This window comes from Acomys russatus, chromosome 21 (genome assembly GCF_903995435.1).
Source record: "Acomys russatus chromosome 21, mAcoRus1.1, whole genome shotgun sequence".
NCBI classification, from domain to species: Eukaryota; Metazoa; Chordata; class Mammalia; order Rodentia; family Muridae; genus Acomys; species Acomys russatus.
Window position 1 is genome coordinate 52,003,017 of NC_067157.1, and position 16,445 is coordinate 52,019,461.

Here is a 16,445-nt window from a genome sequence, read left to right on the forward strand (position 1 = left end):
ATTAACTTGTAGGAGGCACCCGTTGATGACATGACCTAGTGTCGAATTAATTTTGCTGATAGGTGGGGCGATTCACAAGGATGTTAAGACACAAGATTGGATACAACACTCTTACACAACCACCTTAGAGACCATAAACAATGACATAATCAACAAATATTGGCAAAAAGGATGGCCTGACATGATATTAGAAGTTTCTTCAATTAACATGTTTACTGGTTACACCAAAAAAAAAAAAACCCAAGTGTGAAAGTAGAGCAATTTGTGATTTGAATCGACAGTACATGAAAACAGTCAGACTCGACAACTGGGCCAGAAATAGCAGCACATTTGTAGACCATGCATGTAGGGTTGCCTGTGTCAGGTAAAGGGAAATTCCTAGGAGACTTATGCAAAAAGTGAGTTCTATGTAAGGGTGGGCTGTAGTGGGGACTGAATCACTAAGAACCATGTGTCCTGAGACCAGCATGAGGAAATGAAGTCATGCCCACAATCAGCTCCTCAAACTATTTCAGAAAAGGAGACATGTGTCCATTTTCTTACTCCTGCCTACTTTTTGGCCACACTGTTAAAGACAGTGGAAAATACCCAGAAGAGAAGGATTGTCAGATCTAGACGTGGGGCCTCACTTCTCCTAAGAGCAAGAGTGCCATTCACAAACTTTGAGACCCACCCTAATCATGTGAATGAACACATCAGACAGGATGAAATCAACAGCCAGTGTGCGCTTTATAGGATCCCGGTAAGGAAGATTGCTTAAGTAAATAGAGCCGTGTTGTTCTGTTGCTAGGACGTGTGGAAAGACTGGCTCTCATGTGCCGGGCCACGCAACTGACAACGTGAAGAGTTGCCAAGTGCTTGGAAGAGATAAAGGATCGTGAGCTGAAGCCTCTGGTACACTGTGGAGAGGACTGATGGCCGTGAGTGTGCTGTGCTTCCTGTGGTTCACAACTCAGGGCAGCTTGCAGGAGCGTCCTGGTTGAAACTCTGCATCGGTCTGTGAGGTCTCCCTTGGGTTGTAAGTTTAGTAAAAATCTCTCTCTCTCTTTTTTTTTTTTTCAACATGAGGAGATGTGGAATTTTGTCAAATGCTTTCTAAGTCAAATGAAGACCATATAGTTACTCCCCTGAAAGTGGTAAATTATATTTACTCTTACTGTGAAGTGTCCTCTGAATTCCTAGAACTGGGAGAATTTGGGCATGTTTTCATTTTCTTAATACTAGCCAGGGTTTGATGTGTTAATTTTGAAATGGTATTTTACCAAAGCTCATAAGTTAACCTGCTTTAATTTCCTGCCATCATATCATTTTTATCTAGTTTTGCTATCAAGTTTGACTATAGGACCATTTGGGACTTCTTTTCTTCTGGGGTCAAATTTAGAGACTATCATTTTTAGGATTTTTTTTTCATTATTATGAATGTCAGGGATGGACTCTAGGGCCTTGTGAGCTCTAGGTGACTGAGCTGCCACCAAGCCACATACAGCCCCAGCCATTGGTTTTTCCATGTAGGCTCTTGCTTTGTAGCTCCGACTGGTCTTGATACTCATGCCTCAACTCCTGGGTGCCAGTTTTACAGGTGTGCACCAATATACACAGCTTGGGAATTTTAAAATTTTACACAATATTTCAAATTTGCCCACATATTTGGTGAAGTAATTTTCATCAGATAAAATAAGCACAACAATCCAGAATTATTCTTTTTAGTATCTACCGCTTTATAGTTAAGTTTGCTTTTAAAGTCCCATTAGTCTTTATCTGTGCTTCTCTAGCTTTTTTTTTTTGTTTCTTACATGTTTAAATACAAAACTTTAAAGATGTATATTTCTCTCATATTCAAACATGAAAGCTATATTCTGTCTGCCATCATCTTTGTGACTATACTTTTAACATCTTAGAAGCTGCTATAAACAGAAAGTTTACTATCGTTCAATTTTTTTTTTAGCATCAAAAGGTTCTGTTTGACATTGCCTAATTTTTTAAAGAATTGTTTAAAATTTTAATTTTGAATTTCTATTTCATCTCAAAATAAAAAGAGAACATAGTCTGTATGATTCCAAGTGTGTGACTGTGTGAAATTTACTCTGCTCTTGTTGACCCACTTTATGGTCATATTTTCTAAAAAGGGCCTCGTGTATTTGAGACTGCTGCACTTTGTAGACAGGACTGCACAGTCAGGCTTCTGGTGCGTGGCTAACGTTTGCCACGATGCTGCTACTTCATCTAGTTTACCTACCCACAGTGGAGAAAGAGACAGTGAAAGCCACTCCTCTTGGTTGTGAAGTTGTATGCTCTTTATTTTTCAGTTATTGCCCTTAAATTTTTGCCATGTTCAACAATAACAAAAATCTAGTTATTCCCAACTCTCCTCCTGAACAAAGCCAGTTCATTTGAACACCTTTGTCAATACTACATAGCCATGACCATCCTCCAACTTACTACGTAGACCAGGCTGGCCTTGAACTCACAGAGATCTATCTGCCTGTCTCTGCCTCCAGTGTGTTGGAATTAAAGGGATGTGCCACTGCTCCAGGAAGCTGTTTCTTTCTTTCTTTCTTAAAAAATTTTTTTAAAAAAGTTTATATCTATATTAAGACACCTACATAAAACAAACTACATACAGCAAAAGAATCACAGAACATTCAGGAATTATATTCATGTTACATTCATAGTGTTTTAGCTGTTTGTATTTGGCAACCTTGAAGAAAACCTTTTCCTATCTTGGTGAGTCTAAAATTATGAATATCTACCATATCTTATCTCTATCAACTTAAAACATCTATCTAGACCTAAAGACATCTCAATCCCCAAACAACTAGGCTCAATTGTGACACTCAACTATTTGGTCTTCAACCCCACCAGAGACTTGAGAAGGAGTAAAATTAATTACCTGAGTAAACAGGAAGTACAGGTTAGCAGCTTCCTAGTTTAATAATAATAAAAAAAATGACAGAGACAGTTTGCTGCCTGAACAGTCACCTATAGCTCTCTAAAATGTTGTAGTATCATCTTCATCCTTCTGGCCCAGTATATCTGACAGACATATTTGTGAGGCAGGAACCATTGAGGACTTGCCTACCTGTCTTGGCAGAGTTTGGCTATTGACTCTGCCTGCATCCAAGCTTGTCCTTTTTTTTTTTTTTTTTGGCAGTATTCTGTCTGTGGTAGAAATGAGGACATTTTTTTGCAGTGGCTGTTTTGCCACATTTGAAGCCATCTCCATAAGGAGGTTCTTTGATGCTCATCATCTTCTTTGAGGTAGGCTGGGTGTTGCCAGGAGTTAACCTGTCTTGTCAAAGAATCATTAGAACAACATAAACATCTTTAAATGCCATATTCTGTAGGACTCTGAAGTTTTTGAAGACCTTAACTATTTTACCTTATCCATCTATAGAATCCCATCTATCTGTTACATCTACGATGTATATTCTTGTAGCATAAATAGACTAGTAATTGAAATGACCATGATTTGATCAATTGACAATCAACTTGTCTAACTTAATTATGCTAAATAGCCTGCAGTAGCATTTTCAAAGTATTGGAGATAAACCTTATATTCTACTTGGAGTGGCATGGGTACAATTCCTCATATTAGAGTATATATATATATATATATATATATATATATATATATATATATATAGAGAGAGAGAGAGAGAGAGAGAGAGAGAGAGGGAGGGAGAGAGAGTATATATAGTGTGTGTGTGAAGAATAATCTTAAAATTGAATTCTAAACCAATGTATTGAAATTAAACTGATTTTGTATCAGCATATAAGTTTCTATACCAGTGAATTAAAAATAACCTTGTGTGCACAGTTACGGCCTTAAGCTGAGGGATCGACTCAATCCACTTTTTGTCGTATTTTCTCCATACACCTCCACATTCCCCCTTCTCCCTTTTCATCCCCCATCTCCAAACCTAAGAAAGGATGGTAAAGGAACAAAGAGAGATCCCTGGGTCCAAAAAGATACAGAACACTTCACAAATTTGTGTGTCATCCTTGCACAGGGGCCATGCTAATTTTCTCTGTATCATTCCAATTTTAGTATATGTGCTGCCGAAGCGAGCACCTGGCAGCTGTTTCTTTTTGTTTGTTTGTTTGGTTTTTTGAAACAGGGTTTCTCTGTGTAGCCCTGGCTGTCCTGGACTCATGTTGTAGAACAGGTTGGCCTCGAACTCACAGATATCTGCTTGCCTCTGCCTCCTGGGCACTGGGATTAAAGGTGTGCGCCACCACCGCCCAGCCAGGCAGCTGTTTCTTAAGGAGTCCTTTATTTCCCTAATTTTCTCTTTTGCCATATCTAGTCCACTGTTTAGAATGTCTTATCCATAGTAATGTTTTTATTTATGTTATGTTTAGCCATGCTTAAGTCATCATTCATTTTATTCTATTCTTATTTCTACAATTGTATAACATTAATTTGTACTTTGAATTTAATAGTTTTAATATAGGAAGCATGGAGAAGCCTTGCCTTGTTTCTGTGGCATCTTCTCATGATATTTGCTTCTTTAAGGGTTCTCTGATGACGTGTTTGGTTGACCCTAATAGTGGAAGTCCTGAGGGCCTAAGTTGGGATGTTTTACTCCAAAGAAATTCTATGTTTGTTAGGAGAATATCTGACCTAGGACACGCAAGGGTTTAGACTGATGTAGAGGTCAGAAGGTGTCAGATCACCCTCTATCCATGACTGGCCTAGATATTAATCATGACATTCCTTTAAGCCACTTGACACATATGTGATATTTGGCTAAACCTTCCTTCACAGATGCTGCCTAGAGATTTGTTTCTCTGCTGACGTCCTCACTCAGGCCCTCATGATGTCTGACCTGAAGTATTTTAATGCCTCCCCAACTCCCTCCAAAGATTTATTATGTATACAGTGCTCTGCTTGTTTGTACCCTTGCAGGCCAGAAGAGGGCATCAGATCACATTATAGATGGTTGTGAGCCACATTATAGGTGGTTGCTGGGAATTGAACTCAGGACCTCTGGAAGAGCAGTCAGTGCTCTTAACCATTGAGCCATCTCTCCAGCCCGCCCCCCTCTCCTAACTCCCTCTATACCTTTATTTTTTTCCACCTCTCTGATCTCCAGCCAGCTACCTAATATTTTTAAATATGGTTCTGAAGTCTTTTGGTTTGCGTAGCTTGTCACCTCTCTGAAATCCTGCCTCCCTTACATTACCTGCTCTTCTGCAAGGACTGATCAGTGGCTTCTTCTTGCCTTCAGTCTTCCTTTCAAGTGCTTCTGTGATGAATTCTAACGTATCTTTAACAACCAGTGCCTGTAGGTCGCTTGCATGCAGCCTTTTGTCTGGCCAGCACATGCTCAAGTAAGTCTGCTTTTGTCTTTGCCTGGGCCCCTCCAGATCCCTGCTGTCAGCACCACTTCCCAGAGAATTGTGTTTCCTTCAAGGCCTAACTCAATGATTACTCTTTTTTTGTACCCGTGCTCCACCCTGAGAGATATTGACAGTTGATGGCTGGTGTGTGTGTGTGTGTGTGTGTGTGTGTGTGTGTGTGTGTATGGGGCATGGGGGTCAGTTTTCATTAAGCATTTACTCCCTAGTATGTAGATGGGTCAGGCCTGAGTATATACGGGCAGTTCAAGTCTGACTCAGTTGGGCTATTCAAACTAACAAGAAGAGGACGTAAAGTTGAGCGGGAGTGCACCTAGAAGAAGTTGCTGGGAGGGTAGAGGGCAAATGCGACCAAATACATGGTGGGCGTGTGTGAAATTCTTCAAGACTTATTAGAATGTTATATTAAAAATAATGACTCCTCCAAGATGCCTTTCTGCATGGATCCTGTTCCATCTCCCCTTGGTTTTGAGCTGTGTCTCTGTGCATGTGCACACAGGTGTGTGTGTGTGTGTGTGTGTGTGCAGATGTCTATGTCTCAGAAAGTAATATCATGTTCCTTTCTTCCTTTTGTTTTTGCCCTGCCCACCCCTCTCTTTTTGAAGCTGCCTTTGAAGTCAGATCCTCTTTCATCTTTGTAAACCAGTCTTCTGTTCATTCCAACTCCATCTCTAGTAATTTTCATCATGAAGACAAAGGCTTTTATAGCATCCTAAATGTGATGGAGAGCACTGCACTGCCTATAACTGTTTCATCCATCCAAGGCTCCGCAGGACTTTCTCGACGGAGCAGGGGGTGTACAGGGATGCTGCATCTAGAGGGTGGTTAGGGGCCAAGTTCTGAAGATCTGTGGTTTCCATGCATTAGGAAAACAAAATCAAGGCAACCAAAGACACCATCCTGAATGGATGAGAGCCCAGAGTATCTGCATCCACAGAGAGAAGATGAGCCATGGGGTGTGGGGCTGGCCCTGGCCGGTTCCTTTGATGGAGGACTCTGGTCTTTATGGAGTTTGTCCTGGTGAGCCAGCCCTTCTCAGGAAACCCATGATAGTTACTTGATTTGATGAGTGGTTCAATAGTCTCATGTTTCTTGTTGCTTTTGATACGTTGCATATTTTCTTTCTTGGCAACCGTTCTAACAAGGCATTTTGCTTTAGGAGGTACCTTCACGTCAGGCTTTATGACCATGCCAACAGCAAAATGAAAAGAATATCTGGCTTGGCCAATTGCCTTGTTTATGAGCTTACTAACCATTGCAATATGCAAAATGATCACCTTGCCACAGCAGCCCAACCTTGACTTGACACCTAAGTCACACTTCAGAGGGCCATGTCTTCCACACATTTGCACCTTTGGTGTTTATTGTAATGTTCTGCATGTAGTAGGTCTTCTGGGAATGTCTTCTTTCAAAGAAGAAAAATCCATGAAGTTATTATAAAAAAGTTTTTAGGGATTCAGTGTCAGCTCTGTCTTCTCAACCATTTCATGGGATGTCATCATGGGGTAAACACATGTGGAAATGATAGTTCATGCTGTCAGGTAAGTCTGTCTCTGGCTTTTACAGTTCTCTCTGAGTCCCATGAAAGCTACTTTTGTCCCATCCCTGGGAGCCGAAGGACTCCCACGAGGCGCTGCCTCTGAAAATTCTCACCAGTTCTCAACATCGCACCACAGGAAATCAACCTCCATCACAGGAATCCTCCATCGTCAAACTACACTGAAGACGTAGCTGCCCTGAGGTCCAAAGATGCCATGTCTGCATGGCATACCCCAAGGTAATCGGCATCTAACTGTGATGGAAGGGAGGAAGCAGGGAACAGGATGTCACCAACTATGAAAAAAGAAAGAAAGAAAGAAAGAAAGAAAGAAATCTGATGAATGAGTGCTTGCATCCCAACCCCCCAGCTTGGAAATAAGCAAACAGTTTCTTGTACACACCTAGATGTGCTGCACTGGTATGGTGATGATGATGATGATGATGATGATGATGATGATGATGTTGATAATAATAATAATAATAATAATAATAATAATAACAACAACAACAACAACAACCACAACCATAACCACCACCACCCGGAGTGTTTCTAATGTGATTGCTGCAGGGTCTCTGCCCCAAATCACCTGTCTACAGGTTCACAGGATCATGTAAGGTGTTCACCACAGCTAGCAGGTGAACTGAGGTGGAATGGCCAGATTACACCGCCTTCCTGCAGAGAGAGACAGTCTACCAAGCCTGTACTGCTGAATAAAGAATGTGCATACATGAACTCACAAGTCTTTTCCATGCACTTGCTTCAAGGCAGGGCTTGTGCTAGGTCCTAAGGATGTAGGGTATTGTGTGTTTAATTTGGATTGAAAAACGTCCCTTGAAAGTCTATGTGCTAAAGTTTGGTCCCCAGGTTGGGACTATTGGGAAGTAGTAGAAACTTTGAGAGGTAGGGCCAAGTTGAGGGCTTCTGGGGTCGTTGGGTAGATGCCCTGGAAGGGGATGGTGAGGCCCTGGCCCTTTCTTTTTGCTCTTTTTTTGCTTCCTGTCCATGCCATGAATGATTTGGATTCACTGTGAGTTCCTACCATCAAGTGCTCTTTTGCTACAGGAAAAAACGAAAACAAAAACAACGGGGGCCGAACAATGTTCTCCTCCTTAGGGGCTGCTCACCCCAACTATTTGTTAGAGTGAGGAAGCCCTGACAATCATGCAGGTTGTGAGCAAAACCAGACATGGCAGCCTGGAGCAGTGGCACATGCCTGCAATCCCAGCACTCAGGAGGCAGAGGCAGGTGGATCTCTGTGAGTTCGAGGCCAGCTTGATTTACAAAGCGAGTCCAGGACAGCCAAGGCTACACAGACACACCCTGTCTCGAAAAAAACCAACACCCTGCCCCTCCCAACATAAACACACCAGACATGGCACCTCTTCTCATGAAGTGTGTAGCCAAGCTGGAGTGAGGGGCAAAGACAAACCTCAACGAAAGCTGTAATTCCTCAGCCATGAGATCAACTACGAAGGAGAATTAGGAGAATTGTTTGGTATATAGAGTGGGTACAGGCAGATTTCCCTGACCAAGAGAGGTCTGTGGGTGACTCTGGTGGATGCTGAAGGAAAAAAAAAAAAAAAAGTGCCAGAGGGCCAGTGCCAAGCCATGAAGTGACCACATCTGAGTAGCCAGGTTGCTGATGAATATTTGTGGGGTTCATGGGGGAGGGGCAGGAAAAGGCTTAGACTAAAGGGGTGGGGGTGGGGAAAGTATTTGGGGTGTGTGTGAAGAGAAGCTGGACCGGGTAGATGCTTGGGGGGGGGGGCAGGGAAGGAACGTCCTGCAGCTGAATGTGCTGGGGGAGTCATTAAGTCATGACTAAAGCAGAGGCAGACAGACAGGTCCTCCTCTGGTGGAAGAGACTAGAAAGGAGTTCAAGTGCCCCCTTTCTTTCCCCCAGAGCATCCTGTAAACAACAGCTAAGAATCACCTGTGAGCCGTTAGAGACGCGCTTTAATTCAGATGACACAAAAACCACAGAATGGTGCTGATGAGATGCCTCTGTGCGTAAAGTGCCTGCTACACAGGCCATGAAGACCTGAGTCAAGCCCTTAGCATCCTTGTAAAAGCTGGGCATGGCAGAGCATGCCTGCAATTCCGGTGCTGGGTGGCAGAGAGGATCCCTGGGGCTTGCTGACCCAAAGTCTAGCTAATCGCTGAGCTTTTGGGTTTAGTGAGAGGCTCCGTCTCAAAAATAACAGAGAACAGTAAGGGAAGGCAGCCTCCATGGCTGGCTGAGTGGACTGCTAAAACACACAGGTGTGGAAAATAGCATTTTTTTGGAGGTTAGAAATACTAATGAGAAATAAAAGGGGCCATGCCCTGATGCCTCCCAGCCAACATTCTGTTTCTCTTAAGGCCATATTGGAGAGTCATTCTTTCAGTTCCAGGATGATGCAAAGATTGCCAGGCTTGCCCATGGGACATCTGGTCAACCTCCCCTGGCCGTAGGCTCACTGACTGAATAAATATGAGTTGGATACAAACCCTTTGTTTCTATCTCTGTAAAATGTCTCCTTTGACAGTTCATGAACACCTCATGAACTGCTAAGCACCACCTCATGCGTACAGAGGAGAACGTGTGAAGGCTTCCCAGCCACTCACAACTCAGTCAGAAAGAGGTGGTTACCTCTCATCATGTTGGGCGAACATTTGTGAAGGGAAAGATCATTGTGCCAGGGCTGCTTGAGGGTCTTGCTTGCCCTTTCCACAGGGCAGCTCACTGGGCTGATGGCAGCCAATTTCTGGTCAACTGCCAGCTGGTTCTGATGTCATTTCATAGGTGACCATGGGCCTGTGCTTTCCTTGTGGGCCAGGTACACAGCTGGACCACTGAACCAATAACTCGTTTTCCTGTTCTGAGAACAAGTGCCTGGCTGTCCTCATGGTGTCTGAGGCATGTAGGACTAGCAGGACATGGGGCTTGGGGGGGGGCATGTTCTGGATGACCCAGCAACTTAGGATTGTGTACACGACTCTATCACGGGGCCTTTCTTCATGGCTGTAGGCTGCTCTCAGCAGGGGGCTGGGAGTCAGTGAAGTGCAGCCTGGGAAGGCAGCCAGACATGTGTTTCTCTAGTGTGGTGCCTGGGCCAACTTTTTAAATTGTGACCACAACTTGAGGACTGTAGAGCTCTGCTTCTACTCAGACTCAGCCGTGTCTCCCACTCAGACTGTGCTCCCTGTAATTCCTTAGGATTAGAGTAAATATGACTGTGTCTACCTACAGCGGTGGCTCAACTTGTGCGTCTCGACCCCTTTGGCAAACTTCTATCTCCAAAAATGTTTACATTACGACTGATAACTAGAAAAATTACAGTTATGAAGTAGCAGCAAAACTAATTCTATGGTTGGAACTCACCACAATGTGAGTGTTAGGAGGGTTGAGAACTACTGACCTAAAGGAAGCAAGCACGGTGTTGTGCAGCTGGGGCCAAACACCTCCTTGGGGGAAGACGGAGTGAAGGAAGAGAGGCGACATGTGTAAACTTTCCTTTAAGCTTCATCGCCTAGGACAGCACTCATCGCACTGGACTGCAGTTTGGTTTTGATCGATTGGCGTTTTGCCTGCAGCTTTTTGAGTCAAGAGGGATCGATCCATCTTGTCCACATTCGTATGCTCAGATCTTAGCACCCTGCATGAAACCAGAATAGATGCTCAGTAGAAAGTGTGCATGGGAGGTGATGGATGTACAATCCCTCTTTATTTAGTCCAAACCAAGGGCCCATTGAGGAGCGCAGATGGCAGAGCTGGACTATCAACTTTCTTTTGGAACATGTGTGCCTCATTGGCCTGAGGCATTGAACAGAAGTGGAGAACCCAAGTCTCTGGCTTTTGGTTTGTGTGTGGGCTCCCAGTGTCAGTGTGTGTGTGTGTGTGTGTGTGTGTGTGTGTGTGTGTGTGATATGTACCTGGAAGCCAAAGATCAATGCTGATGCTCTTCCTGAGTTGTCTACCATGCTATTGGAGACAAAGTCTCTCATTGGCCTGGGGTTTGCAAATTACTTTAGGCTGGATGGCTGGCGAGTCCTAGAGACCCACTGGGAACCTGACATCCTAATCCTGCGTTTTCACCAACCCCCATCACACTTGTATTAAGGAGGATAGTTGCCTTGTCACAACCTCGCATGGGAGCAAGTCAGGAACTCACTGTGGGCAGTGACAGAGCTGCAGGACAGAGATCCCCTCACCCCAAACACCATTTCTTTCCCAACCCTTCCAAGCTCTGAGAAGATAAATGACTTAGCACCCAGGGCTTGTGTGATTGCAGGCTAGAGAGGGCCAGCTCCGCTTGAATGCTAAAAGAGTGTTTCTCTCAAATCTATAGTGGTGTTGGGGCAAGTGAAATAGCCTTTTATCTGCGCTCTCTGCTCTGATCACATTCCAAGTTGTCATGCGTAGTGGAGAGAGGCCTGATCTTGGAGTCAAAACTTGGCTGGGCCATCATGCCCACTAGTTAGAGGACCCAAGATGTGCTGGTCTCCCTGGATCTTTGGTCTCTCTGTAAACACCACATGATGCTGAAACTCTTTCAAGGACAGAATGAATGAAGTTCTAAAAAAGTTTTGCACAATGTTATCTTATTGACAGATAGAAACAATGTTTACCCCCATATCAACAGAATTGAGAGGAATGGATGAGTCTATTATATTACCAATTTTTTTTGTCTTTTCTGTTTCTTTATTAAATCCCAGAGAAACACACCTTCTTGATTTGTCATGATGAAAGTATGTTTTCCCTCCACTCACCATGAGCATGTTAGGCACATTCTCTCTCTCTCTCTCTCTCTCTCTCTCTCTCTCTCTCTCTCTCTCTCTCTCTCTCTCTCTCTGTGTGTGTGTGTGTGTGTGTGTGTGTGTGTGTGTGTGTGTGTGTGTGAGTGTATGTGTATGGAACCTCTAAGGACTTGTGTGTGCACCACCATTGTGTAATGGGCATTGAACAGTATCTTCTATTGCCACCATGAGATACATCTGCAAAGACAGTGTTTTCAGAGGAACTAAAGAGCCAAACCCAAGACTGAACAGGACTAGATGTCTGACAAAAGGGACAAGATGTGCACTTTCAGAACTTGTTCCCTTGAGTCTGCTCTGCATAGCCATGTAGGCTTGTTCCATTTACCCACGGGAAGCACGAGAATGGCACTTTAATCCCCGCCCTGCCACATAGTAACGCCATGACAATGTGTGAGGAGAGTGCTGAGCTCTTTTGATGTGTGGTTATTTATAACAGAACTAGAACCAGAGACAGTGTATATGGACACAGCACACTGATGCATGAAGCTGGCAACAAATAATAGAATGAAGGTAGAGGCAGGCTGGCAGAGGGTTAGATTTCTGTAGTTGATGGCCTACACGACCATGGGGAAAGAGCCTTCCTTCCTTCCTTTCTTTTCTTCTTTCTTTCTTCCTATTTTTTTTGAAACAGGATCTCATGTAGCCAAGGCTGGCCTTGAACTCTTGATCCTCTCGCCTCCAACTCCCAAGTGTTGAAATCTTAGTCCTGTGACACTAAACCCAGGTTTGGTTTTATTCTGATGACTGAAATCAAAGCAACAATCAAGAGGTTAAGAAAATGTGTGAAAAGATAGTAGACTGTGTTAGGTAGTTGCATTGGTAGTTGAGTACACTCACAATTAAAGCAGATGGGACACTATCTGGAAAAGGGAAGGGGACCAGTTAGAGGGGACCAGACAATGATGGAGGGGGCCAAATTAGAACAAGGTATATATACGACACACAAGGTACACACACACACACCTATGACACATGTGTAATCCTAGCACATGGAAGATAGTGGCAGAAAAAGCAGAGTTCAAGGTCATCCTCATCACCTGGTGAGCTTGAAGCCAGCCTGGAAAAAGTTAGCATGCCTATATTTCTAAGATGATCACCTGCAGGACAGATGGCAATAACTCTTAAGCCAGTTTGATTTCTCCTCTTGTTTGTTTTGAACCTAAAAGTTGGGGTGGGGAGATGGCTCAGTCGGTAAGTGCATCTATGTAAGTACAAGGGCCAGTTCAGATCTGCAGCACCCATGAAAATGCCAGGTGTGTTGACAGAACCCTGAAAGCCCAGCATTGGGGAGGCAGAAACAGGGAAAGCCCTGGGGGCTCTCTGGCCAGCCAGTCCAGATAAATTAGTGAGATCGGGGTTCAGTAAGAGGCCCTGTCTCAACAAAATGTGGTGGTAGTGAGTGACTGAGGAAGATACTTGTTGGCTCTGTTTTTTCAACAATTAAACTTTATTATACAACCCAACTAGCTTATACAAGAGGGAAAAAAGGTTAAAGGGAAAAAAGAGTGAACCTTTTGGTATCCGTTCTACGGGATGGGTCTTTAGGTGTTTCTGGCCTGTGTGTTGGTCCGGCCTGTTTGCTGATCTTCTTTTTGATTCACGTGTATTTAAGCCTGGTCTGACCCTGTTGCCTCTTTCTCCTCTCCGCTTGCCTGTCTCACGTATGAAGGGTGTCTCCCTCTCCCATTGAGGGTCGATTAGAAAAATAGTCCAAGTGGAGTCCCCAGGTCTGTTTCCTGAATTTCAGGCCCAGGATGGCTCCATCCAGTCTATCTCAGGGAGTATCCATGGTGTGTCGAAGGGCAAAGCCCGCCAAGACTGCTTTCACCTGTGACAAAGCTTACAGTTGTTCCCACAGATACTGCTGTCAACCTCTGGCCTACGCGCACACGCACATACACACACACACACACACACACAAACACACACACACACATACGCGCACACCCCTCCCTAAAGTTATGATACCTTAGAGATCTCATGTAGGACTTTAAAATTGAATATGCATCGTCCAATTTTTTTTTCTGAGACAGGATCTCACTACATCGACTAAGCTGTTCTCCAACTCACAGTGATCCACCTGCGTCTGCCTTCCAGGTGCTAACACGAAGGGCCTGTGCCGTCACACCCTGGAAGCAAAAGTTTCTGGATTCTTTGAAGACTCAATTGGGTCACCTGGTATTTTGCTGAAAGCTGGCTTGTGAGAGGGCATGTGATGTTTTGCTGGGGGCAGACACACGTGAGAAGGTGCGTGACAGTGTGATGGAGCATGAAGAACCACAGCGAGTCAACGCTTTTGCCATTTCTACATCAGGTAACACTTTGCTGGTCTTTGCTGGTCTTCACTGGTCTTTGCTGGTCTTTGCTGGTCTTTGCTGGTCTTTGCTGGTCTTTGCTGGTCTTCGCTGGTCTTCACTGGTCTTTGCTGGTCTTCACTGGTCTTCACTGGTCTTCTCTTGTCTTCGCTGGTCTTTGCTGGTCTTTGCTGGTCTTCGCTGGTCTTCACTGGTCTTCGCTGGTCTTCGCTGGTCTTCGCTGGTCTTCTCTTGTCTTCGCTGGTCTTTGCTTCACAGAGAGAAACATTCCAGAGAACTTCTCACGGTACTCTGGCTGGTTATGGCTGCTTCCACAAACTCGTGCCGATGACTCAGGAGAACCTTGCTGTTTCTGCTGGATCCTGGCACCTCTATGGGTTCCTGTGCTGTTTGGTGTTGGATATTGTACTGGACTGCTGGTATTCTGGCAACACAGAGTGGAATTGGCCCAAGGAACTACATCTAAACAGGTCCACAAGCCCCTTTTCCTATTAATATTCTTTTTCCCCTTCCTCTGGTTGGTGGGTTATAAGAGGGGTTAAAGTGTTTAAGAACCCTAAATAAAGTAGGTTTAAAACATCTAAGCCTACAACACCTGGGTCAAGTTTGTATTTAATTTGAATCAGGACTTGTAAACATTGGCTACTTCAATGAGTGTTCAGCAGCCCTCAGCTGACTTCTGATTGTCAGAACTCTAATCCTGGAAATTGATTTGCCCTGTGCCCTCTGAAGAGTCTAACGAGCTGCCTTCTGGGGTGGGAAATGGATGGATGGGGGTGTGTGTGTGTGTGTGTGTGTGTGTGTGTGTGTGTGTGTGTGTGTGTGGTGTGTGGTGTGTGTGTGTGTGTGTGTGTGTGTGTGTGTGTGTGTGTGTGTGTGTGTGTGTGTGGTGTGTGTGTGTGTGTGTGTGTGTGTGTGTGGTGTGTGTGTGTGTGTGTGTGTGTGTGTGGTGTGTGTGTGGTGTGTGTGTGTGTTGTGTGGTGTGTGTGGTGTGTGTGTGTGTGTGTGTGTGTGTGTGTGTGTGTGTGTGTGGTGTGTGTTGTGTGTGTGTGTGTGTGTGTGTGTTGTGTGTGTGTGTGTGTGTGGTGTGTGTGTGTGTGTGTGTGTGTGTGTGTGTGTGTGTGTGGTGTGTGTGTGTGTGTGTGTGTGTGTGTGTGTGTGTGTGTGTTTGTGTGTGTGTGTGTGTGGTGTGTGGGTGGTGTGTGTGTGTGTGTGGTGTGTGTGTGTTGTGTGTGTGTGTGTGTGTGTGTGTGTGTGTGTGTGTGTGTGTGTGTGTGGTGTGTGTGTGTGTGTGTGTGTGTGTGTGTGTGTGTGTGTGTGTGTGTGTGTTGCTAAAAGAAGGGACCACTGTCTGCTGAGTTGCCGCAGATTGTCATGGAATAATTTTATTGAGTCTAAACTGAGCAGTGAGGTCTTGAAATGATGAAAGTCCCAGGGAGCAGGCCGAGGACAGCATGACTTGTGCACTGTCATTCTCTCTCCTCCGCAGCCTGTTAGTTATGCAGTCATCTTGGCCATCTTTTCCAGATGATCCCGGGATGTCCCAGCTGCATGCTCTGGGTTTCTCCGGGTTAGGAGAGCCCATTTCTGGTCTCTCTCCTGCTCAGAGCTCTGAGCGCAGGGGAGCGCACTCTCCCTGTTTGGTGGGCTTCTGTGGGAGGCCTTCTTCCCTTAGGCCGCATCCCTTGGGGCCAGAGCCACAGTTTGGCTACTGTATTAGGCTCCTCCGGCCACCATAACTGAGCATCACACACTGGGTAGCATAAACTGGGTGGAAGTTTCCTCTGTTTAGGTTCTTAAGGCACAGGTCTAAAATGAGGCCTGCTGGACTTACAGCCAGGGCTGGCAGGCCTGCACAGACCCTCATGAGAGTGGTCCTTTGCATCTCCTGCTGCTGGTGGCTGCTGTTAGTATCATCCTTTGGCCTATGACTGCCTCCCTTTTGTGGTTATAGCCCACAGTCTTTGGTCACGTGTTCTGAGAATGCTCAATTCAATCACAGTCGTCCTGTGTTCCCTCACTCCCACCCCCACCCCACCCCCACGTAGGGTTCCTAGTGCTCACAGCCTCCGGTGATGAGGAGAGCCATACATTTTAAAGACTGAGTTTCAGCAAACTATGGCCACTGCCCTTCATCATCTATGGGCCAAAGAGGGAGAGAAGATTCTTCTGTTCCACCCAGAGAGATTCCCAATTCTGACCGAGACTAGCAAGAGCCTCGGGAGCTTGGAAGTCACAGTTGAGAGAGAGAGAGTCGGGAGGGAACTTGACCCTCCTGGGGAAAAAAAAAGGCTGGGGAGACAAAGCCAGGGTGCAACTAACTGACCTGTGGGAAATCTAGAGCCCTTAGGGATGAGGGAAGAGCGTCCTCCTTGAGCCTGGAGACTTCATTGCAGATTGGTTTTGTGATTTTGTTTTAGATTTTAAAG

The 16,445-nt window shown here is 44.9% G+C and overlaps 1 non-coding gene across 1 annotated transcript; it reads right to left on the minus strand.

The window, feature by feature from the left end:
* Window positions 1-3,965: 3,965 nt before the first annotated feature.
* Window positions 3,966-4,072, minus strand: LOC127205430 (U6 spliceosomal RNA). Its single transcript, XR_007832641.1, has one exon. It is a non-coding gene; the product is annotated as a U6 spliceosomal RNA (small nuclear RNA).
* Window positions 4,073-16,445: the final 12,373 nt, after the last annotated feature.